The sequence below is a fragment of the Dendronephthya gigantea genome, unplaced genomic scaffold (assembly GCF_004324835.1).
Source record: "Dendronephthya gigantea isolate DGI-Jeju-01 unplaced genomic scaffold, DenGig_1.0 000108F, whole genome shotgun sequence".
In the NCBI taxonomy this organism is placed as follows: Eukaryota; Metazoa; Cnidaria; class Anthozoa; order Malacalcyonacea; family Nephtheidae; genus Dendronephthya; species Dendronephthya gigantea.
The window spans coordinates 1-23486 of NW_021163118.1; the positions used below are offsets into that span (position 1 = coordinate 1).

The 23486-nt window shown below is 36.6% G+C and overlaps 1 long non-coding RNA gene and 9 other non-coding genes across 10 annotated transcripts; 6 read left to right on the forward strand and 4 right to left on the reverse strand.

Annotated features, from left to right (window-relative positions):
- Nucleotides 1–1670: 1670 nt before the first annotated feature.
- Trnag-gcc lies at nt 1671–1741 on the reverse strand. Its single transcript has one exon. It is a non-coding gene; the product is annotated as a tRNA-Gly (tRNA).
- A 521-nt stretch (nt 1742–2262) lies between these two features.
- Trnay-gua lies at nt 2263–2349 on the forward strand. The gene is given in 2 exon segments: nt 2263–2299; nt 2314–2349. It is a non-coding gene; the product is annotated as a tRNA-Tyr (tRNA).
- A 216-nt stretch (nt 2350–2565) lies between these two features.
- Nucleotides 2566–2638, forward strand: Trnaf-gaa. Its single transcript has one exon. It is a non-coding gene; the product is annotated as a tRNA-Phe (tRNA).
- A 458-nt stretch (nt 2639–3096) lies between these two features.
- Trnae-uuc lies at nt 3097–3168 on the reverse strand. The gene has a single exon. It is a non-coding gene; the product is annotated as a tRNA-Glu (tRNA).
- A 146-nt stretch (nt 3169–3314) lies between these two features.
- Trnag-gcc lies at nt 3315–3385 on the reverse strand. The gene has a single exon. It is a non-coding gene; the product is annotated as a tRNA-Gly (tRNA).
- A 791-nt stretch (nt 3386–4176) lies between these two features.
- Trnaf-gaa lies at nt 4177–4249 on the forward strand. Its single transcript has one exon. It is a non-coding gene; the product is annotated as a tRNA-Phe (tRNA).
- An 8639-nt stretch (nt 4250–12888) lies between these two features.
- On the forward strand, nt 12889–14242 carry LOC114534886. The gene is made up of 3 exons (XR_003688169.1): nt 12889–13479; nt 13579–13851; nt 14152–14242. It is a non-coding gene; the product is annotated as an uncharacterized LOC114534886 (long non-coding RNA).
- A 5983-nt stretch (nt 14243–20225) lies between these two features.
- On the forward strand, nt 20226–20296 carry Trnas-gcu. The gene has a single exon. It is a non-coding gene; the product is annotated as a tRNA-Ser (tRNA).
- A 144-nt stretch (nt 20297–20440) lies between these two features.
- Trnae-uuc lies at nt 20441–20512 on the forward strand. Its single transcript has one exon. It is a non-coding gene; the product is annotated as a tRNA-Glu (tRNA).
- Nucleotides 20513–21203: 691 nt separating this feature from the next.
- On the reverse strand, nt 21204–21290 carry Trnay-gua. Its single transcript is given in 2 exon segments — nt 21204–21239; nt 21254–21290. It is a non-coding gene; the product is annotated as a tRNA-Tyr (tRNA).
- Between the last annotated feature and the right edge of the window lie 2196 nt (nt 21291–23486).

The following is a 23486-nucleotide window of genomic DNA, read 5'->3' on the forward strand; positions in this document are numbered from 1 at the left end:
AGCTTTTTGATATCTTGTGAGGATTAATATCCTTGATCATTGAATCTCCAATTAGTAGGATGTTTCGCTTGGATTTTGTGCCTTTATGAGTTGTGTTAGTGTTCTCATTCCGATGACCAGTTTCCAAGGTTTTGTCTAAAGATACTTTGCTCACAGAATCATTGGCATCGTCTTCTTGATCACTGATGCTGAGGACTTCGTACCGATTCTTTGACTCAAAAACGCTTTCAGATGTATCTTTACTAGAGCTCTTTACTTTGGTATAATCCCGTTTCTGTGTTTTGCTTCCATCATTGAGGTCTTCTTGTAGGGATCTTGCAGCTGCTCTTAAACTATCGTTCTCAGTTTCCAGTTCTTTAATTCTCTCCCTCTCCGCCGGTAGAACTTTTTCACGTTGGACCAGCTTCAGTGAGGTCATCAGACTCGATTTCTCTTCCTGGAGGTCCAGAACTTTAGCTCTAGCTTCGGACAGAGATTGGAACAAGTTCCTATTTTTCTCTTTTAGCTCGTTATTTTCCCGGTTAAGTTGCAGTTTTTCCTTCCTTAACTCGTTAACAACGTCCTCTAAGACCAGGATAGCATATGCTTTGTTCTCTTTAGTTTCTTTAATTGTTGAAATTTCATCATCAGCAAGAGCCTCTAGTTTTTGAGTAACACTCTGGGTATATTTCTCTAGCTTAGATTCAATTTCGTAAACTTCTTTTGGGTTTTTGTTGAAGTTTGTACTATTTAAATTACTTGTGTAGTTTTGATCATTTAGCTGTATCTTATCAGTGTTCAGGTTACAGTCTCGTGAGTTTGTATGCAAATTACTGTCTGTTGACTCCGAGATGAAATGCAAATTCCCGATCTTTGAGCTTTGATGTTTTGCAATGGCTTCGCCGCCTGTTTGTGATTCGAGTAATTCGCAATCGCTTTCCACAGTCTCTCTCGTTTCGGTCAAGGGTTCACCGTCCGCTATGTGTTCAGATGCTGCCTTATTAGTTAGATATATGTCTTTGACTAGGTCTTTGATTTTCAGAGAGGCTTCGCCTTCGAACGACAATACTGACGATTTCTTCGAGTATTTTATTGTTATTTCATCGCTGCTAAAGAGCTTAGTTGATCCACCAGGTGATGTCCAGTTGCCTCCTAAACCCAAGCGTAGCTCGGTAAAAGCTTTCAGATCTTCGAAGGAGCCATTCCATTTGATTTATGATCCCTCGACTACGAGTTGATTGTTGATAGTAGGTTGAGTCGAAGATTCGCTTTGATTTATACACGCTATGGTGTAGGCAAATTAAAACCGTAATATGTACTAAGCCAATTGTAGTTAGAAATTTTTTAACAGCAGCAATTACTTGGCGAATTCACGACTACGATGACGACAATATCGCTTGTCATTTTACGAGCAAACACTCGTGGAGGGAAAGTGAGTTCCGTGTAACCATCGGGGAATCGAGCCCCGGTCTCCCGCGTGGCAGGCGAGAATTCTACCACTGAACCACCAGCGCAACGCCACATCCTAGCCACTAGACCACATGGAAACTTCCTAAGCCTTACGTAACAATGTCGTTTTATTTCGAAATTACCCGTTTCTTCTGATGATTTTGGTACGACACAGCAAGCCCGAAAAAGAAACCACAGGATGGGTGTTTTTGATTAGGACAATGCATCCGAGGGGAATTTCATGCGCTAGCGGGGAATCGAACCCCGGTCTCCCGCGTGGCAGGCGAGAATTCTACCACTGAACCACCAGCGCAACGCCACATATTGTAGTCAATTTCGGCAATAACCTTACTCCGGATCCGCTGTATGAAACATATTTTGAATCAACGTATTTTGTTTTAAAGGAGTTCATTTTGCGATATGCATGTTCAAGAAAATGTTGGCATTACACCTATAAATTAGGTGCCATGCTACACGAATCAAACTTAAAAAAATTCAATTTTTAATTTAGTAAAGAGTGATCTATATTTTAAAAATTGTTGTAAGAGCTGTAAGAAAAGGCAGCAATTGGGGGATTAGCTCAAATGGTAGAGCGCGCGTTTAGCATGCGCGAGGTAGCGAGATCGACGGCCGCATCCTCCAAAATTTTACGCTTTGGATCTCAAATCATTCTTCAGAAAACCGTTGCTTTGCGTTAAAAGTTTTTCGTAATATTTTTAAAAATAATATTTATACTTAAGTTTTTAATAATTATCAAAATTTTAATTAATAGAATTAACTATTGTACGACAAAATTAATATTGATTGATCAATAAAGAAGCTAGCCGTTATCAGCCTTCGATAGCTCAGTTGGTAGAGCGGGGGACTGTAGATAAGTAAACAAACATCCCTAGGTCACTGGTTCAAATCCGGTTCGAAGGACAGTTGCATGGAAAAGGTTTTGAAAAATATTTTGCTTCCCTATGTCAAATTGATATACTGGAAATGGACTAGAAATTTACTAAATATATGTATGCATATTTATCATAACCTTACATTTTGAAATTGCCCAGTATGCTCCGTTGTTGTGTGCAGCTAGGGAACGAGGTGGATGATCGAAAACGTCTCAAGAATATGAATACACGTTTTAAGCTGTATGCCGAAATAGCTCAGGTGGGAGAGCGTCAGACTGAAGATTTGAAGGTCCCTGGTTCAATGCCGGGTTTCGGCAGGAATTAATTTGAAAAATTTTGCCGGTTAGCTTGGTATGTCTGCAAAATATTGAAAATAATGCTTTCATTTTGCGGTTTTCGCAAACAGTTTGTTTGGATAATCAAATGTAAAAAACCCAAAAAAGTAATGTGTCATGGTAAACAATGGATTTCAATTCGTTACGGCGGCTGTTGGGGATTAGCTCAAATGGAAGAGCGCGCGCTTTCATGCGTGAGGTACGGGTATCGATGCCCGCATCCTCCATATTTTTTCCTATTCCATCAATTAAAAACACATTAAATTCTCGAAAACGCAACTCAACTTTATTCGTTCAAAATATAATTTCTTTTTTAACAAACTCGATGAAACGCGATTCTTCCTATCTTTGTCAGTCTTCCTGTCCTGGAATAACTCTCATTCAGGTGTTAAATGTATTGCCGTAATCTCTTTTTGCGGGCCATAATTCTAAAAACGGGTTTCCCATGCCGGGAATCGAACCCAGGCCATGGCGGTGAAAACGCCAGATCCTAGCCACTAGACCACATGGGAACTTGCTATGCCTTACGTAACAATGTCGTTTTATTTCGAAATTACCCGTTTCTTCTGATGATTTTGGTACGACACAGCAAGCGCGAAAAAAACCAACAACATGATGGGTGTTATTGATTAGGACAATGCATCCGAGAGGAATTGCATGCGCTAGCGGGGAATCGAACCCCGGTCTCCCGCGTGGCAGGCGAGAATTCTACCACTGAACCACCAGCGCAACGCGATATATTGTAGTCAATTTCAACAACAAGCTTACTCCGGATCCGCTGTATGAAACGCATTTTGAATCGACGTATTTTGTTTTACAGGAGTTTATTATGCGATGCATGTTCAAGAAAATGTTGACATTACAGCTATAAATTAAATGCCATGCTACACGAATCAAACTTAAAAAAATTCAATTTTTAATTTGGTAAAGAGTGATCTATCTTTTAAGAATTGTTGTAAGAGATGTAAAGAAAGGCAGCAATAGGGGGATTAGCTCAAATGGTAGAGCGCGTGCTTAGCATGCGCGAGATAGCGGGAGCGACACCCGTATCCCCCAAAATTTTACGCTTTGGATCTCAAATCATTCTTCAGCAAACCGTTGCTTTGCGTTAAAAGTTTTTCGTAATATTTTTAAAAATGACATTTATACTTTTAATAATATTATTAAAATTCTAATTAATAGAATTAACTATTATACGACAAATATTGATTGATCAATAAAGAGGCTGACCGTTATCAGCCTTCGTTAGCTCGATCGGTAGAGCGGGGGACTGTAGATAAGTAAATAAACATCCGGTTCGAAGGACAGTTGCATGGAAAAGATTTTGAAAAATATTTTACTTCTCTATGTCAAATTGATATACTGGCAATGGAGTAGAAATTTATTAAATATATGTATGCATATTTATCATAACCGGACATTTTGAAATTGCCCAGTATGCTCCGTTGTGTGTGCAGCTAGGGAACTAGGTGGATGATCGAAAACGCTTGAAGAATATGAATACTCGTTTTGAGCTGTATGCCGAAATAGCTCAGTTGGGAGAGCGTCAGGTTGAAGATCTGAAGGTCCCTGGCTCAATCCCGGGTTCCGGCAGGAAATAATTTGAAATATTTTGCCGGTTAGCTTGGTATGTCTGCAAAATATTGAAAATAATGCTTTCATTTTGCGGTTTTCGCAAATAGTTTGTTTGGGTAATCAAATGTAAAAAACCCAAATTAGATAATATGTATTCTTGTTCATTTGAATCACTGAACAAAGCCAAATTATGCCATGCAAATATCAGGAGTAAGTTAGAAATTTCGTTTTTTTTCGCTTTTTATCGTAATTAAAGTTTCATTTTCGTTACCATGCCACAGGCTCATGTATGTACCGGCGAATGTCGAGCCTTTTTTAGCATCGGAAGTATTGATGTTTTTCCAGTATCAGCGGTATCGAGTAGCAAGTACTTATATATTACTTTATATTGACTAAGCTCTATCGTCTCGTAACATGCCATATGTTATCGCTGAGAACTTATAAAATGCTATTTCTCCGATTCTTTTGCACATCCTACCCCCAAAATTACTCAGAATTATAACAGAATGATAATATGTAAAATTCAGACATTCTAAAGACAACAGAGAGCAAAAAAGCGAGAAATTACGGAATTTCTAAAGTATATGGTTGGGCTATGGTTGACTAATTTGAGATAACAAAGCAACCTATTATTTTGACTCATGTTTTGACTTATAATACACAAGCAGCTTAATATCACTATATGCTGGTTTGAATATACCATTTAGATCGTCTTTCAAGCTCTATCGTTTTAGCGGTATTCCGGGGTTTTTAGCCCAAGTACTTGCCGAGATATTTAGTTTTCCTTCTTCCCAACAGTGTTAATTGTCTCGATTAATTATCCTCGGACAATAGTGAGTAACGATAAATGCATTCACTAAAACCAGTGCGGGTTGCGTTTTCTGGGAATCCCCGTGCAGGGGTCAGTGAGAATTCTTATCAAAGCATCAGGAAAGGTTTTTACGATGAGAAATCCGATCACCGAACGCACTTGCTAATCTTTGATTGCTTCTAGTATTAGTTTATATTGACCCATCTCTATCGTCTCCTAAAAAATCAACGCAAAATCTCGCAAAAATAAACGCCTGTCCTGGGAAGGTACGGAACAAATCACAATTCTTACTCTGTAACATTAGTAAATCTTTTAAATAGTTAACCCTTTCTTGAATTTCGACAAACCTGAAAACCGATTTAAACAAAAATTTAAACAAGCACAGATTCAAACAAACACACGCAAAAAGGCAAAAGCCTTCAAAAGAATAAAAGTTAAGAGACTATATAATTAAAAAATGAGACGTTACAATGCTATTACGCTTACTTAATTCACATAGATATTTATGCAACTTCAAATCAAATAGTTTCATTCCTTGTTCGCTGTTTGCACAATTCTGAACTAATTACCTTCACTGCATGCAATATTTTAAAACTAGATTCAATAATTAGGAAAGTGTTGACAAGCAGTTCGCATGCATGCTAAAAAATTACCTAGCTGGGATGTCTTTTAAACGAAAGCCTTCAAAATTAGAGTAAGAATGGGACAGTAACAATCTCTCTCTGCTGATTTTTAACTCGACTTCAATTTCTTCAGGGTCATCTGAGCGACGGTGCACCTTCAAAACGCGTTTAAGTTTCGACTTCAAGCTAATTTTAAAGGCAGCGTTTTGTTCGTCATTGTTCATTGTCCAAACAAGGTTGAAAATAACGGGTAAGGTAGTGGCTGCGATGGATCCAGTTACTTGTACACTATCCTGAACTCCTGACTTTTCTGACAATGACATCAAAACAAATAAATAGTATGCGAATGCTATAACAATGAACACTCCAGTGAAATAGCGGAACAAAACTCTATCGTAAGGCAGAAATTTCTCTCTAACCTCATGGTACAACTGCCGTGGAATCATTGGCTCACCATCATCGTCAAACTTGATAACAAACGTGGCGTGCCTGTCGTTGATCGAGAAACTTTGCATATCAGTAGGAGCCGACGGTGGACTTTCATTGCAAACTTCGTAGATTGCTGTATTTAGTAACAAGTATTTCGCTTCGACAGAAACCTTCCAATTGGTATAAGAGTAGGAAAAGATGGTGAAAAGTGGAGCTAAAAACGGACCGTACGTTTCCCCGTTAAGAAAGAGACCTACTACAAAATAAAGAATGAAACGAAAGAGACTATAGGAGCAAAGACCGATTAAAGCTACCCCCACAATGTTTGATTGATAAAACAAAGAAGGCAGCTGAAGCAAGCAATTGCAACAACAACTACGATTACATTTTGGCAACCTATCAATTGAATAGCAAAGACCGGTTATCAAAGTTATTAGAAGCAAAACTAACACACACAATGCCGGGAAAATTCCCAAAGAAAGAGCGACCAAAATAACAAAAAAAATACGAGACACCAATCCCTTTGCTCTATCGCAACTGGATTCCGATTGTTTGGTTAGCATCGGAGTACGCTCAGTTTCACGTCCTTCGTGATTAATGCAAGAAAAATACAGCATAAAAATTTCAGAGAACTTTTGCGACCACCATTTCAGGTTAAATGGAAGAGAAAAAAGTTCAATCATGCTCTGACAATTAAATTTATTGTAGACTGACTGTATATAAGTGCCTCTTGTACGTCTTGTGGAAAAGTTGTGCCCGTCAGAAAGCAAAAAAAACAATGCCCATGGATATACCAGGATGCTAAGGGCAATAGTAGACGCAGAGGTAATAGTTTGCACTGGTAAAATGGTAACAATCACAAAAGACGCAATCAATAGTTTCCGTACACACGACTTTATTCGACCTTCCCCTTCGAGAAAAAGCATGACCGCTATGAATGATATATCCATGAGACTATCTGTTATCATATAATATTTACCTTCTACACGAAACCGATTTGTATAATCTATCATCAAAGGGAGAACAAAATAGAAAAAACAGAGCACCATGACAACAAAAATTATTTTAAAAGAGTGGATCATGATTGACGAATAGTGTAAGCATAATGGGACCGCTTTAGTTCCAAATTTCCCCGATTTTATTGTTTGCATCGAACAACAAACAAATGTTATGTTGTCATAGCGACATAATTGATAGCCGACCATGTTGTCATCACTGATGTGATAAAGGTGTTCTAGAATTCGATCAAAAATTGGATTTTCCGATGTTCTGTTCCTGGCTGAGCTCATACATCTCTGGCTTTCTATGTTCACATAAATGTCTACATTCACAACGCCAGAGTTCATCGTGATGGTAGATATTGATGAAATCAATGATGGAATATGATGAATGTAGGTATGTATTAACCAATACAAAGTGCGACCAGCTTCGTTTGCCCACTGAAAATCTATCAGTAAAGTCTGATTATCATTCGTGGTATCGTTGTCTGCCAGTTCAGACCAGACATGCAGTGTAATCACATGCGTTTTGCTATCACGCATCAAACTTACGGTTCTCTTTAGAGATGACTCAGAGAAATTAAAATTGCAGGCGTTGGAACCGCTTGTCGTGTTTGATGTCATAACAGAGTCAACCGAGATGGCAACGATTTCTCTCAGGCACACAGTTAGGATTAAAATGAACATTGATACTTTCACAACAATTGTAGACATCTTGACGGTGGAGATCTGGAGAAGAGAGGTTATACATAAAAAGATTTAGACAGGAACATCATTGAGTGGGTTTACTTTAACTACCTTTTATCAAACTTCTCCCGACGAAGGCCCTTGGGTAAAAACTTCGAGTTTTTTCGTTCATTTTCGGCAATTGTTACCCCTTATTTGTTGAAAGATGAAACTAGGGGACTCGAAAATGTGCTGATAAACCAAATCAGTTAATAATAAATGAGAGTCTCCTCGTCACAAAACTCAAGCCTTCTCTTAACGTTCAAGGGGTACATTCCTTTTGTGCAACCGGAGTTGAACTCTCAAATGAGATTATCGATTTTCATTTCTACTAAATATCTTAAAATAGAATCGAATTTGATGAATCCACGTTTGAATTTTTCGGATTCAATCTTAATCTTGATTCGATATTCAACGTTCCTTTTTGAACCCACCGAAAGGCTGCACACTGCAAAGAAGACCTGGTAACGTTAAATCTATCGGAAACAATGCGTAATGATCTATTTTTAATAATTAATAAAAGGGAAAATACTTAAAATACTGTTCATCCGATTTATATAATATCAGTAATCTGCATCACATCATCATGCGGTCGTCTCGTGACATGTTTATTTCTGGCAGAAACGAAGTACATAAATCCTTGAATATTTGCAAATATTCGCATTTCCCTACAATTTATGAGATAGACGTGGCTTTATCCGTTCCTTAAAGAAATGTAACGTTAATGCACAAGGATATTAGCTTTCCGGTGAGCATCTCCGGTAAGGCGCATTAATGCAACGTACAAACATTTTGAAGACATACAAAAAGTCGAGCTCCTCTCGGCATCAATCAATGCTTACAGCCAGTAGCGGATCTAAGGTTAGTCAGAATAATTTACGCGGTTTCCCGTCCGGTGTAGATTAATTTCGGACGTTAGAGTCCGAATTTTTTAAAATTCCAATAGCTCTGCGAATGCGCGAGCAAAAAACACATAAATACCACCAAAATATAGCTCGAGAAAAATACTATAACCCAATCGCTTCTGTTTTAATCCGGAAATTAATAAATATTTCTGTTAACCTGACACCGCAGTGCAGCTGTCAAAATCATGTCAAATTACAAGGTGATGACAACCGGAAATATAACTCGCCTTTGGAATTTCGTTATTTTCTTCGTTATTTTTCATCCTTTCGTATTTTAACCGTTATATATAAACTAGGAATGCTTTAGTTTAGTTTTTGAGTTAGGATGGGCAGAAAAACTCGAAAAATATCGATTTTTCTGATTTGTTATTGTTTGTAGCGAGACAACAGGGGGACATTTGTTTGCGCATGCGCTAATACAAACAAGCGTGGAGTACACGAACTGCGAGATTTCTGCGGAATGAATGGTGGCGGGAAATTTAAAGTACAATTTTACAATTTGTAAATAAACAAACATTTTGTCCGTCCTCGATACATAAATGGCGATAAAACTTTTATTAATTGTTGTTTTCGTGTGCATGCTTGTAATACCTGTTTCGTGTCATAAAAAGTGTCTAGTTTGTGGTAGGAATGTCGACAGTAAAGCAGCACGGAAACCTCTCGCGCTTCACATTTTCGAATACTTGCGTTCGCGGGTGATTGCCAGCGAAATACACAAGTGCAAATTGATCCTCGCAAAACTCATGCTTACCCTATTTTTCACTTCATAAAGACTTTTTTTATTGAAAGACAAGTTATTCAGCTTTAAAATTAAGCTAAAAAATTTGTGGTGTCAAGGGCTCATTTGCTCGCAAATTGTGATTTAGTACCTTGAAATGTACTTGTTCGGTATGAACAAAAATCTAAAATGAACTCAAGTTCCTTCAATATAAAGAATTTGTGCTTATTACTACTCCTTTTAAGTAAAATACTTAACTTAGTTTACTTGGAACCTATTTTAAGATATAAACAAGAAATCGACATGCAACTTGCAGAGAAACACGATAATGAAATTGGGGTGTCGGAATGCTTGATTTCACCAAACGGCCAGATCATAGTGTCGAGATCGCGCCTTTACCGAATTTTCCTAGCCTTAAGTATCGTGTTATAAATTCAACAGTTATATGTACTTCAAAATAAAAAAGAAAAAATTGTGGTGTCATAGGCTAGATTTTTCGTAAAATGCGTATATTCATTTGCAAGTTGTTTACATTATTTCGAAGCCGTCGAATTGTTCTCAAACAAAATATGGGCGCTAAATGTTTTAAAAAATTCAAAATATTCAAAGATTAAAGACATGGAAATGTAGCTTGCGTTACAAAGAAAGATTGACTTACCTAACTTTTTCATTATACGTTGACTAAAACCATGTAAATTCCTTTCAAAGATGCGTCTCACATAGATATCATGTCACATAGCGGTGAAAAAACTCCACAAAGTGTCTTACCCATTTAAAAGTCAATTTAAACGCCGATGTATACATATCCCACGGCTAAACATGCCAATGATATTGGACAACGAATTTTACCAGTTTCTATGGAATTTCCAATGATATTTTTAAGATACGAGATCAAATCAAATCATGTTCTTCAAAGCATATGCAATAAACAGAACAACACCAACGTTGCGTCTCACCTTCCTCGTATTAAAATCTATGTTTTCTTTGTAATTGTTTCGATTTTTAAACACCATTAAGCTTGTGGAAGAGTTACTCTACAACTTCCAACAAAGTAAATCTCGGTACATTGAAAAACCAGCGAATCACAAATTATTCACAATGCTGAAAACTGCAAAGCGCTTATAATTTACATGCCAAACTTTGAAAAGCAAAATTTGAGCGAAAATGTGCATGAGCCCGCGCTATTTTTTTCAGCGTATGCAAATGTCCCCCCTGTTTAGCGAGACGCGTTGCTCAGCGCACGCACATGCGGTTGTCGCGTGAGCTTAGAGGTGTCAAAAACTTAACGTTGCCTACCCCCTAGGGGTGAAATAAGCCCGGAAATCGATTCCTGGGGTAAAAATGTCCCTAGAAGTCATATATTCGGCCTTTTTGGAGGGAAAATTTTCCGATTTTTTGTCAAATTTTCGCCAATATGGTGATAATTATATGCAAATTTTCGGATTTTCCGTTTGTAAACACGTTTGTTGGAAATATCACTACAAATCGCCAAAACGACTGTATTTCAAGCAAAATAGATGGAAATATTGATCACAATGTACAAACATTTGGAGGTTTTTAGGCGAGATTTCTGGAAAGCTTTGCGTATTTTCGCTTCTCTAAAATTCAATTTCAAAAGTACAATTGAAAGAAAGCTATTGAAATGAACTAAACTTACACATATAGATAAATGTTTTAGCTTTAAGATAATACAATTTCTAGTTGCTTTGGTAAAATACTTGCAGATAAAATCGAAATTTTTTGCGTGCGTCGTTTACGACCGGACGGTTATTTCCAATGGATTTCAAAAGAATATATTTTTAAACCAAAAACTATCAGAGAGATTGCGACTTATTCTCAGTTCGCCACTGTTTGCACCTGTATTCAAAAGTTTACTCCCAAACATGAGTCACTGCACTCATGAATGAGTGCATGCATGTATCTTATCTTTAAAATTTCCGTTTGTAAAATTTTAACAACTTCCTCACCTTGATTTATTGTGCGATATAGCCACTTCCGCACTATAGTTTGTTGTCGAAATGTGTCAAAATGTAAATAATAAATGCATTAACATCAGCCACAGTTGCTGTGCATAAACCAGCCACTTGCGTACTACACTTAAATTTGTTGTTGAATTTAAACGATAAATGCATTCACTGAAATCCCCATGGAAGGGTCAGTGTGTACCAAGAATTAATCATGTATATACATATGAATACAATGGAGCGACTAGCTGCATTTCAGGAAATGGAAATGGGAATAGAAAATTTCTCCTTTTCTTAGTATCAGCAGTATTGATACGTTTCTCAGTATCAGCGATATCGAGTAGGAAGTACTTAGTATTAGTTTATACGGATAATGTTTGTTTCTAGCGAAAACGAAGTACATATTCCTTGCATACTTGCAAATATTCGCATTTAGCTACAATTTATGAGATAGACGTGGCCTTATTCCTTTTCTATTCAGACTAGGTTTTCGGTAAGCATCCCTGATGACTGATTTATCACTGATCCATGTGAAAATATATAGAGTTCTATCTTTAGTCAATGGAAAGTTTCAAGGTAAAACACTGAAAATAAGTTCATATTCGAGTAGAAATACCGTCATTGAATCGCTACTTGACGTGATTTAAATATCCCACTCAATCAGTTTGAGTGTGAGTGAGATTTTAAAATACATGCAGGCGTTAGACTCGTCTTTATATAATTTTCCGTTAATAACATTTTAAGAACTTCCTCACCTTGATTTATTGTGCGATATAGCCACTTGGGCACTACACTTTGTTGTTGAAATGTGTCAGAATTTAAACGATAAATGCATTCACTGAAACCAGTGCAGGACTGCGTTTTCGGGGAACCCCCATGCAAACGTCAGTGTATACCAAGAATTAATCATGTATACATATGCATACAATGGAGCTACTGACTGCGGTTGAACGAACTTTTACCAACAAAGGCTAATTTTAATATCCAAGTTGATATTTTGCTAATATTGTAGGAAATGTGAAACTTGCATACTTACTGGCATACTTACTTACTTACTAGCTCACTGGCTGTAGTGAACAGCGGTTGGTCGTCCCGTGATGATCCCGTGATTCTGGAGATTATTGTCACGGGAGGGGGGGTTGGCTTTCCCTCATTGCCACTGTACATCATGAATTTTAGGGACGTTAATATTGTTTGTTATTTGGAAGTAGGCATCTGATCTGCTGAAAGCGAACAAAAAACGGGCACGAGTTATAGCTGTGAGCTATGATTGAACATGATTATTTTATTAGACTAATGCCAGTTTTCATACATGGTTATACTATTAACTTTTGCTTCTATCCATAATGAACAAAACTTCATTCATGTTTGGCCATTCAGTATTCAATTATGATGACATATTTAATTATGACATAATTATACGTTAAAATAGGAGTACGGATTATTGTGAGTTTTAATCCTTTTTTAGAACACCTAACAGCTGTGGAGAATAATCGAGAAACTATCGATCCTTTAGCAGGAATGGAACTTACGGTTCGCTGATACGCGAAAATAAATATGAAAAAAATATGATATGCGAAAATTAATTGCATATTGAAAGTTAAGTGCATATTCTCTTGATTAATACATTTGTGTATTATCATACCTATGAAGCAGAGCTGAATTCATTGGTCATTTTTAAACGGCCCTGTTTTCGCACACTTTATTTTTCCTTTCATATCGTCTTCTGTTTCGAAGATGTATTAACGATGCATTCTAAAATCGTGATTTTCATTTAAACATGCAGAAAAAGGTTATAGATATACATACTTAATTGTTATATATGAAACGGATAAAACATGCAATAAACTTGGCAATTCAACCAGTTCCATTTCTTATCTACCCTAAATAATTGGATTCTTGTATACAAAAAAAATCAGACTACATCTCTGTTTGCAAAATCTCCGTTCTTTTTCTGGGTTAAACAATTAACCAATTCAACAATAATCATGTTATTTTCGCGTTTCTTAATCTTCAGTATGTGTTGAAGCTTTTCCGTGGTTGCCATATTTGTGGAGGACTTCTGTGCTGCTTGGTAATCGGCGTAAATTGTTTTAAAAATAAACGGCAGTAAGATAGCCACAATAGCGCTAATTGCTCGAATACTTCCTGAAATTCCCGATTCCTTTCCTAGAATCAGGACAATCAACATAACCCAAGCGTATATGCAAACGAAAAGCACTCTTCTGAAGAATGAAATAATAGATCTCCCAAGGGAAGAACTATTTTGCTGACTTCTTCGTAAAGTTTCCTCGATACCATTGCCTCGCCAGTTCTTTCGTCAAATTTGATGGCAAGATTTTGTTCTTCAGCAGCATCAGTCTCATCGCCGGCAACAGGAGTAAGAAAAGTAAAATGAAATATTCTTAAGAATGAAGATTGCCAAAAAATTGTCAAATTGGGGAAGGTGGGTTTTCATCACTCAGGAAAGGTTGGAAATTCTTAATTACGAAATGCTAGAATCAATTTAGAGCATCATGTCTGCACGGGGCTCTTCGGGTTATATTTATAAATATGTAAACTATATTTATATAAATTATACACAATTGTGTGAGCATGTAAAAGCGTTATTATACCAATGCCAGGGTAAAATAGATTATCATTTTACCTGAAAGATTACTGCATTCATTTTCAGTGCATAAATAACTACACGAGCAGAATAATTTTGAAATACTTTTGAATGCTTTTAAACAACTATTTTCACCAGGCGATCCACGTGGTGATGATCCATCTGGTGATGGCCTATCTGGGGATGATCCATCTGGTGATGATCCATTTGGTGATGATCCATCTGGTGATGATCCATCTGGTGATGATCTATCTGGTGATGATCCATCTGGTGATGATCCATCTGGTGATGATCCATCTGGTGATGATCCATCTGGTGTTTGGGTGTTAGCGGTAGTTTCGGGTTCATCGGAGGGAAATTCTCTCGGTGATGTTTGGGTGTTAGCGGTAGTTTCGGATTGATTGGGGGGTCTGGGGGTCTTCTTAGCTTTCTCCTTGCGAACACTAATAATTAGCGTTTTGAGTTGCAGACACTGCGCTTCGACCGAGAACTGCCAATTTTTCCACACAAAGGCTATCAAAGTCACAACCGGGGCAAAGAAAGGATTGAAGAATTCTCCGTTTAGAATCAAGCCAACCGTTATAGTAAGACCAAAAAAAAGAATCGACCCAGAAAGAATGATGATCACCGCGAAAGTTAAAAGAAAGTTGCCATAACCTTCTCCCCATTGACAACATACACAAGTAAATGGAAAAGCAAAACGTAATATGAAGTCAAATAATACGAATTTTACCAGACATAATAGTACAAGGACTAGAGAAAACACTAAAAGCAGAATTTTTACAAAGTAAATCCCAATATCTGTCAAAATATCCTTCCACGACGAGCCCCTTTTGGAATCTTCATTATCAAAGGGAAGGGAAATCGGAATTGTGAAGCAGGAGATTAGGTTTTCTGTAAACTTCAACTCGAATTTTTCTTTGATTCTAATACAGGGGGACTTTTGTCGAAGAGAATCCGAAGAAAGTGACAAAAACAAAAACATAAAGCCCACACAATAAAAAGCCACAGGAAATACGCGTGCTTGAAATATTTGGCGAAATAGAACACTGTGGACGAAAATCCTACAAAAGCTAATCGTCTGAAGAGAGTTTTACCCCATCCACGACCTTCACAAAATATCATAGAAAAAAAAGAAATAAGAGACATATGACTGAACGAAGATTTGTAAAACGTCATTTCTGGGTAGGTTATAACATGTTCAAGCACGAAGGGTAACGTCATTATACAGAATACAACCACCGCGGCTATTGAACCCGGACGAGCCCATTCAAGTACAATAGAGGAATAATCAGCACAGAATGTCAACTTTCCACCACCAGTTATTTCATAACACTTGAATCTGTAAGATTGTGCATAAAGTGGTCGAGGAAATTAAGGTACGACCAATTTCGTTCGCCCAAGACCATTTCATTTCAGGAAAAACTCGAGTCTTGTTTGCAGAGGCAACGGTCGCTGTTATTTCAATGGTGTTTATGGTGGCTAGAAGCATTAGCTGAATCAGATCTTCCACGAACGTCGATTCTTGGAAATCAACAGTGCAATTGGTAGAACTCATATTTATATTATTTGTCGAAGTTTCATGACCATAAATCGCGGTTGAAAAATGCAGAAACACGACTAAACCAAAGTAGTTAAGCAAAGACATCTTTCAACGTGGTGGATTTATATCTCTCAAATTCTAGATGTTAAAAATAGTACGTCAGTCAAAATTTGGACTTGTGAATGCTTGTAATGCTAAATTTAAATACTTTAACTGTTATTTTTTACAGAAAGTTTTAAAAAAATTTTTTGTCAAAATTAATTACTAATTGTAAGACAACAAAAACTGTGTTCATATATTATGTATTCTTGTTCATTTAAATCACTAAACAAAACCAAAATATGCCGTGCAAATACCAGGAGTAAGATAGAAATTTCGTTTTCTTTCGCTTTTTATCGTAATTAACAGTTTCATCATAACCGTTACCATGCCACAGGCCCATATATGTATCGACAAATGCCGACCCTTTCTTGGCATCGGAAGGAATACTTTTCCAGTATCAGCGTTATCGAATACCAAGTACTTATATTACTTTATATTGACCCATCTCTAACGTTCAGTTGTTTCTGGCAGAAACGAAGTACATACTCCTTGCGTGCTTGCAAATAATGCATTTCGGTACAATTTATGAGATAGACGAGGCTTTATTTGTTCCATATTGGTAATGTAATACATGCACAAGACTAAGAGTAGGTTTTTGATAAGCACCCCCGATTGGGAACATGACATTCAACACCGTGGTTTGTAGACGAACTGGCTAACGTTTCGAAGACATATAAATAAACTCGAGCTCTGTCAGCATCAACATTCACAAAATTACTCAATGAGCATGACTTAGAATTTCCTTTATCACTGATCCATGTGAAATATATATAGCGTCCTATCTTAAATCAATGGAAAGTTTCAAGGTAGAACACTGAAAATAAGTTCATATTGGAGCAGAAATACCTACGTGACGCGATTCAAATCTCTCACTCAATGAGTTTGAATGCGAGTGAGGTTTTAGAATACTGGCGTTAGGCTCGTCTTCATAATTTTACGTTAATAACATTTTAAGAACTTCCTCACTTTGATTTGTTGTGCGATAGCTATACTTGCGCACTAATTTATTGTTGAAATGTGTCAGAAATTAAACGATAAATGCATCCACATCAAGAACAGTTAGTGTGCATAAACCAGCAACTTGCGCAGTACACTTTGTGGTTGAAATACCACAGTCAAGCCTAGTTTCTATAAGGAAGTTATCTGTTGCAACCTGTCTTTCAGAGTCTTTGAAGTAATCTTGAAAGACCGAAAACGACATAGAAGAACCGAGAAGTCGTTGAGGGTTTTTAAAGCAGTTTTTATGGCGTTCTTTCTGAAGTTCCTTCTTCAACTAAATTTGTTTATGCTCTTTGCGACGAGGCGACGACAAATAAAAAGGAAACAACGCCGCTTCTGGGCTAGAGAAATTTTTACGAAGCGAGAAGAGGTTGGTGCGTACATAAACTAGTCCTTATAAACTTGGTATGCATGACAGAGAATACTTCTTTAGGTTTGTATCTTTCGCAATAATTTTCGATTTAATATGTTTTTCTACTTCGTAAAATATTCCATACTTACCCTTACAAAAATTTCACATAACGATTTCACATATGAAATATTTCATATATGAAACCTTGTGTGGAATTGAAACACTTCATATATGAAAATTTCACATGTGAAATTGTTTCACATGTGAAATCATTTCATATATATGATTTTTACCCAAGAATATTTCATATATGAAATGATTTCAAAAATGAAATATTTCACATATGAAATGGTTAGAAGATAATAAGATGGCTGCATGAGTGAATTTCAATGCATGTATGGATTGAACATTTATTGGATTAAAACTTTAGAGGTTTTATACAATAAAAATCTAAATACAAAAGTTAATCATTTTAAATACATACACATATTTACATATACAATTAAAAAAAAACAATTTGGCTAACATTTAAAGAAGAACACTTATCAAGTTCAATCATTATTTTTCCTTTGCATGGCATTTTTTCATGATTTCATCCTTCATCTGTTTGCACATAGCATTCCTTTTCACTATCTTTGCTGCTCTGCTCTGCCTACACATTCTAATAAAAATTAAATATATCAGTTTATTCAAATGCACTTAGGTTATCTCACTTTCATAATTATTATAAACTAATTTAATCATACAAAACTATTCCTAGCAACACAAATTTTTACCAGCTTTATCACAACTTTAGTATATAAAGCTTCTATGGCTAAGGAAAAATCATGCCAGTTGCTATTAATCATATTATAAATATAGAAAAGGTATATACATACCTTTTATCATTTAGCTAGATCAAGTTGTTTGTCTTTATTTTCCTTGCCAGCCGAATCCCTTTCGATCCCTGGTGTGTTTCTAACTCAATGGGTACCAACAGTATATTTGTCCATTTTTATTCATTTTTGGCTTGGTCCACTTCAACCCAAGCAGGGTGTGTAGGCATCAACTAAGAGCAAAAAAAAATAATTGTGTTACTATTATACAATGTATTTGTATACTATATAGTTCTTACAGATTTTGTCAATATGTTATCATTAGCATTCATTCATAGGCCATGATGTTCAATGGACACAAGTTTATATTTGAAAGACCAAAGTTCTTGTAAAGTTCAATTACCTGATCATGCAGCTAATAGGTCAATGTAAAAAAAAACAAATGAATGACCAATACATTATTCGCAACATTATTTTGCAACAACAGTACTCTTGTCAGTTCATTGTGAACAAATCTTAATTTTCAGCTGATTGAAAACCTCAAAATTTTAAAAATCTTATCCCACTGATTGTCATTCCTGGTGATTGATGACTGTATGCAATAATTTTGAGTCAGACTCAGACATGACATGGCTTTCCCATCTGACCCATCAATACTTTCATGTGTAAAAAATAACATAAGTCATAAGGAACAATATAAATTCCCTCGTATTTTCATATTACTGTTATATGAAAAAGGATTAAGAGTAATCAATATAAATTGAACAAATTGCCCGTGAGTCATCTGTGATTACCGTGATTTTATTGCTGCGGAGCAAGCGAGCCTGAAGCGAGCGAGCGTAGCAGCAGTCTAATTGGCGTAGTAGTTTGATTCACAAAATAAATATTCGCGCATTGATGTCTAGATTTTTCGTTTAGCATATCGTACGACGCGCGATATACAGCATTGACTATCAAATCGTATTTTAAGTATATTGTTGATTTGCCTGTTTGGACTTATTTTGACTCAGTGTTGATAATCCAAGTTTATTTCCTCATCTTTGTCATTGCGCCTCGTGTTTCATTGTCATAGTGTGCCTGGGCAGTCTGCCGTATTCGAATTTCATTTTTTCGAACTGATTAAACTGTTTGTAGCTATTCTCGGTTTCATTTGCACTACGGTACTGCGCTTAATTCAGTGTGACGTTTACTAGAAGTAAAAAGCTCAGTAAAAGCGGCAATTTAGTGTTTAAAATTAAAAATCCAAGTATTATGTTTTACATATTTGTCATTGCGGCTCGTGTTTCGTTGTCGCTTGCCGCATGTAAATACAGTAAATGAGTAGCAATTCTTTGAAGGAACTGATTATATCTTCGATTTCATTTGCACCTTTGCGCTTGATAGTATTTCCTATTTTATCTTATCGTTAGACCACAGTTTAGCTTGATAATCCAAGTTTATTTTTACATCTTTGACATTGAGCCTCGTGTTTCATCGTCATAGTGGGTCCGGGCAATCTGCCATATACTAAAATACAGCAAACGAGTATAGCAATTCCTTGAACTATTTAAGGCAAGACAACGATGCCGAAGGTTCGCCGAATACATCAAAGGTGGATTGCCCTGCAGAAGGAGTCACTTACATTCTTATTTTGTTAACTTTAGAGTTTAGTTCAGGCCCTGTTACACGATGCAATTTTTTTGCAACTTGCAAAACAACTCTACTCTTGAGAAATGTAAAATGCCAAAGTACGTGTTTTGCGTTTATATTTTTCCAATCCATATGGCATATCTCCATTGACTTTACTGATTACAAGCAGAATTCCAAGTTGCAAGAAAATTTTCATTTTTACACGTCCTTTGTTAAATTAGTTGCGACGTGATCGTGTGACACATATTTCATAAATTTCAACGCTTTTGTAATATTTTCTTAACAATTGTACAGTTTTGCCAATCCTGTTCTTATATGATATTTGGTTCAATTTGTTTTTAATGCCCGCAGAAATCCCTACCTTGCAGGTAACCTAGTATAATGTATATACAAGATCAATTCAAGCAGACTCAAGCTGATCAACACAAACAATGAAATACCTGACAACTTCTTTAAAACCATTCTTTAATAGACCACATGAACACAGCCTAACCACAGCTTAACCACATGTCTCATTTATATCTATATTTGGACTATTCCACACGGATATATATTAAATTTTTACGCGAAAACAAGTTTCCCAAACCATATTTACGACAGCCAGCAGAAAGTTTGAGACGTGATGTAATATGAGAAGTTCTTCCGAAGCACGGATCGTTTACGAACTAATCCTATCCAGGACTCTTCGGGTACCAATCGGCCGAATCGGGTCATCCTCGCTGCCAGGCGCTACAGGTTTATGTTGCCGAAATTGACTATAATATGTGGCGTTGCGCTGGTGGTTCAGTGGTAGAATTCTCCCCTGCTACGCGGGAGACCGGGGTTCGAATCCCCGCTAGCGTATGCAATTCCTCTCGGATGCATTTTCCTAATCAATAACACCCATCATGTGGTTTCTTTTTCGCGCTTGCTCTGTCGTACCAAAATCATCACAAGAAACTGGTAATTTCGAAATAAAACGACATTGTTACCTAAGGCATAGCAAATTCCCATGTGGTCTAGTGGCTAGGATCTGGCGTTTTCACCGCCATGGCCCGGGTTCGATTCCCGGCATGGGAAACCCGTTTTTACCATTATGGCCCGCAAAAAAAAATTACGGCAATACATTTAACACATAAATGAGTATTGTTCCAGGACACGAAGACTGACAAGGATAGGAAGAATCGCTTTTCATCGAGTTTGTTAAAAAAAATTGATATTTTAAACGAATAAAGTTGAGTTGCGTTTTCAAGAATCTAATGTGTTTTTAATTGATTGAATAGGAAAAAATATGAAGGATGCGGGCATCGATCCCGCTACCTCGCGCAAGCAAAGCGCGCGCTCTTCCATTTGAGCTAATCCCACATAGTCCCCGTTATGAATTAAAATCCATTGTTATAATGACACATATCTATTTTGGGTTTTTTACATTTGATTACCGAAACCAACTATTTGCGAAAAACCCAAAATGAAAGCATTATTTTCAATATTTTGCAGACATACCAAGCTAACCGGCAAAATATTTCAAATTATTTCCTGCTGAAACCCGGGATTGAACCAGAAAACTTCAGATCTTCCGTCTGACAATCTCCCACCTGAGCTATTACGGCATACAGCTCAAAACGAGTATACTGGGCATACTGGGCAATTTCAAAATGTCAGGTAGTGATAAATATGCATACATATATTTAATAAATTTCTACTCCATTGCAAGTATATTAATTTGACTTAGGGAAGTAAAATATTTTTCAACATCTTTTCCACGGAACTGTCCTTCGCACCGGATTTGAACCAGTGACCTAGGGATGTTTGTTTATTTATCTACAGTCCCCCGCTCTACCAACTGAGCTATCGAAGGCTGATGACGGCCAGCTTCTTTATTGATAAATCCATATTTGATGCAACATCCGTTGTATGAAACACATTTTGAATCGACGTATTTTGTTTTACAGGAGTTCATTATGCGATGCATGTTCAAGAAAATGTTGGCATTACAGCTATAAATTAAGTGCCATGCTACACGAATCAAACTTAGAAATTCAATTTTTAATTATATTTGGTAAAGAGTGATCTATATTTCAACAATCGTTGTAATTAAGAGATGTTAGGAAATAATTTGAAATATTTTGCCGGTTAGCTTGGTATGTCTGCAAAATATTGAAAATAATGCTTTCATTTTGCGGTTTTTGCAAATAGTTAGTTTGGGTAATCAAATGTAAAAAAAACCAAAATAGATATGTGTGATGGTAACAATGGATTTTAATTCATTACTGCGGCCAGGGCGCCTATAAGATAGGGCGGCGAAACGCACGGATGGCGTGTTGAAACATGTGTGATTTGCGGACCCCCCATGAAGATTCGAAAAACTGTTTTCAAAATGGCGGCGGGTTACTTAGATGACGAAGAACTTGAGATGTTTATAAGTTTGGATGACACTGATCTGGCAAGAAATGACACAAACTCGTCATTTCTAGTTGGAAATACTGTTAATTTCAACGTAAAAGAGTTAATTGCTGTTCTTGAAAGGGTTTCTTCGTGTTTTTTATACTCGTCCCAGTCCGCAGGTTACCAAGACAAGTTTGTAAACATGGTTCCGTTTTATGGTTGTCGTTTTCCAGAGAAAATTGTGAAAAAGGTTCAAAACATTATACAACCATTTGCACGTGGAATCGATGTTAATGAACAAGGGAGTTATTTTCTAAATTTTCCAGCTTTAGGAGCTATGGCAAGGTTTTCAATTTTTTAATGGAAATTTTGTATATTGAAAATTCGAAAACGTTGTTGCGATGCGGTCTAATGCTCTTGCAAGTAAGTTAGCATTTTCTTGTTTTGTTTTTAGCTTGGCCAGGTCGACATTGCCATGACGAAAGAAAAACATATCATATTTTCAATTCGGAACGTTATCTAAGTATATAATATAGTTTAAAGGGATTTTGTGTTGATATTTTCCGACCTCGCAGCCGTGAAAACAATTTTGTTGTAGAAAGTTTGAATACGTTCACTTCTACAAATGATTGCAAAAAAGGTTCAAAACGTTGTGTAGTGAAATTTGCTACAAATGTTCGTCAATATTCTGTACACCAAATCTTGAAGTATAATGCTTTTGGGGATTTTCCTCACTGAGAAAAATCAAAATGTGTATGATACATCTAAAAACAGACCAAGTAGCCGTGCGTATCCGTAGTTTTAATTTGACAAATTCGGTCAGTTAACTTTTGAAGAAACAATTTTAAGGCACAATATTAATAGAAAGAGTTATAAATTACACAGGAGAAATCTTATTTTAGATATCGCGTTAATAGTTTCAGAGATTGAGTGGTTTTAATCGAGCTTGTTAAAAACCAAGTAAATATTGTTTCGTTCGAGAATTTTTCGCCGACCGCCCCGTCCCAGTCCTAAAATCGCATCACACATGTTTCAACACGTTATCCGTGCGTTTCGCCGCCCTATCTTATAGACGCCCTGCTGCGACTGTGGGGGATTAGCTCAAATGAAAGAGCGCACGCTTTGCATGCGCGAGGTAGCGGGATCGATTAATCTAGCCACAAGACCACATGGGAGCTTTCTATTCCTTACGTAACAATGTCGTTTTATTTCAAAATTACCCTTGCTCCTTTAGATATATATTTTTGTTCCTATTCCATCCTTTAAATACTTTGATCTAATATATTTCGTATGAATCTTTATCAAAAGAAGGGCTAGAGTCGCTAGACACATTTATCTGGTTAGACCTGAGTTTTGGCTCAACTACAAGGATTTAAATCAGTGTAAAACATAATGGATAAACAAATATTAATATAAATATGTTGTAGGTAAACAAATTAAATGTTAGTGAAATATATAATTTCTGTTTTCAGATCTTTCATAGCTGTCGAACTACGAAGCTATATTTTTTACAAGACGTTCAGAGTTCAGACATTAAAATTGCGAAAGCCTTTTTAAGACTCTTACCTCTTAACTGAGAGCAAATCGCCAAAAATTTCCTCTTTGATAAGTAAATTGCGGTAGGAACAGGCAGAGCAAATAGCTGCTTTTTTTTTCAAGTTGAAAAGAA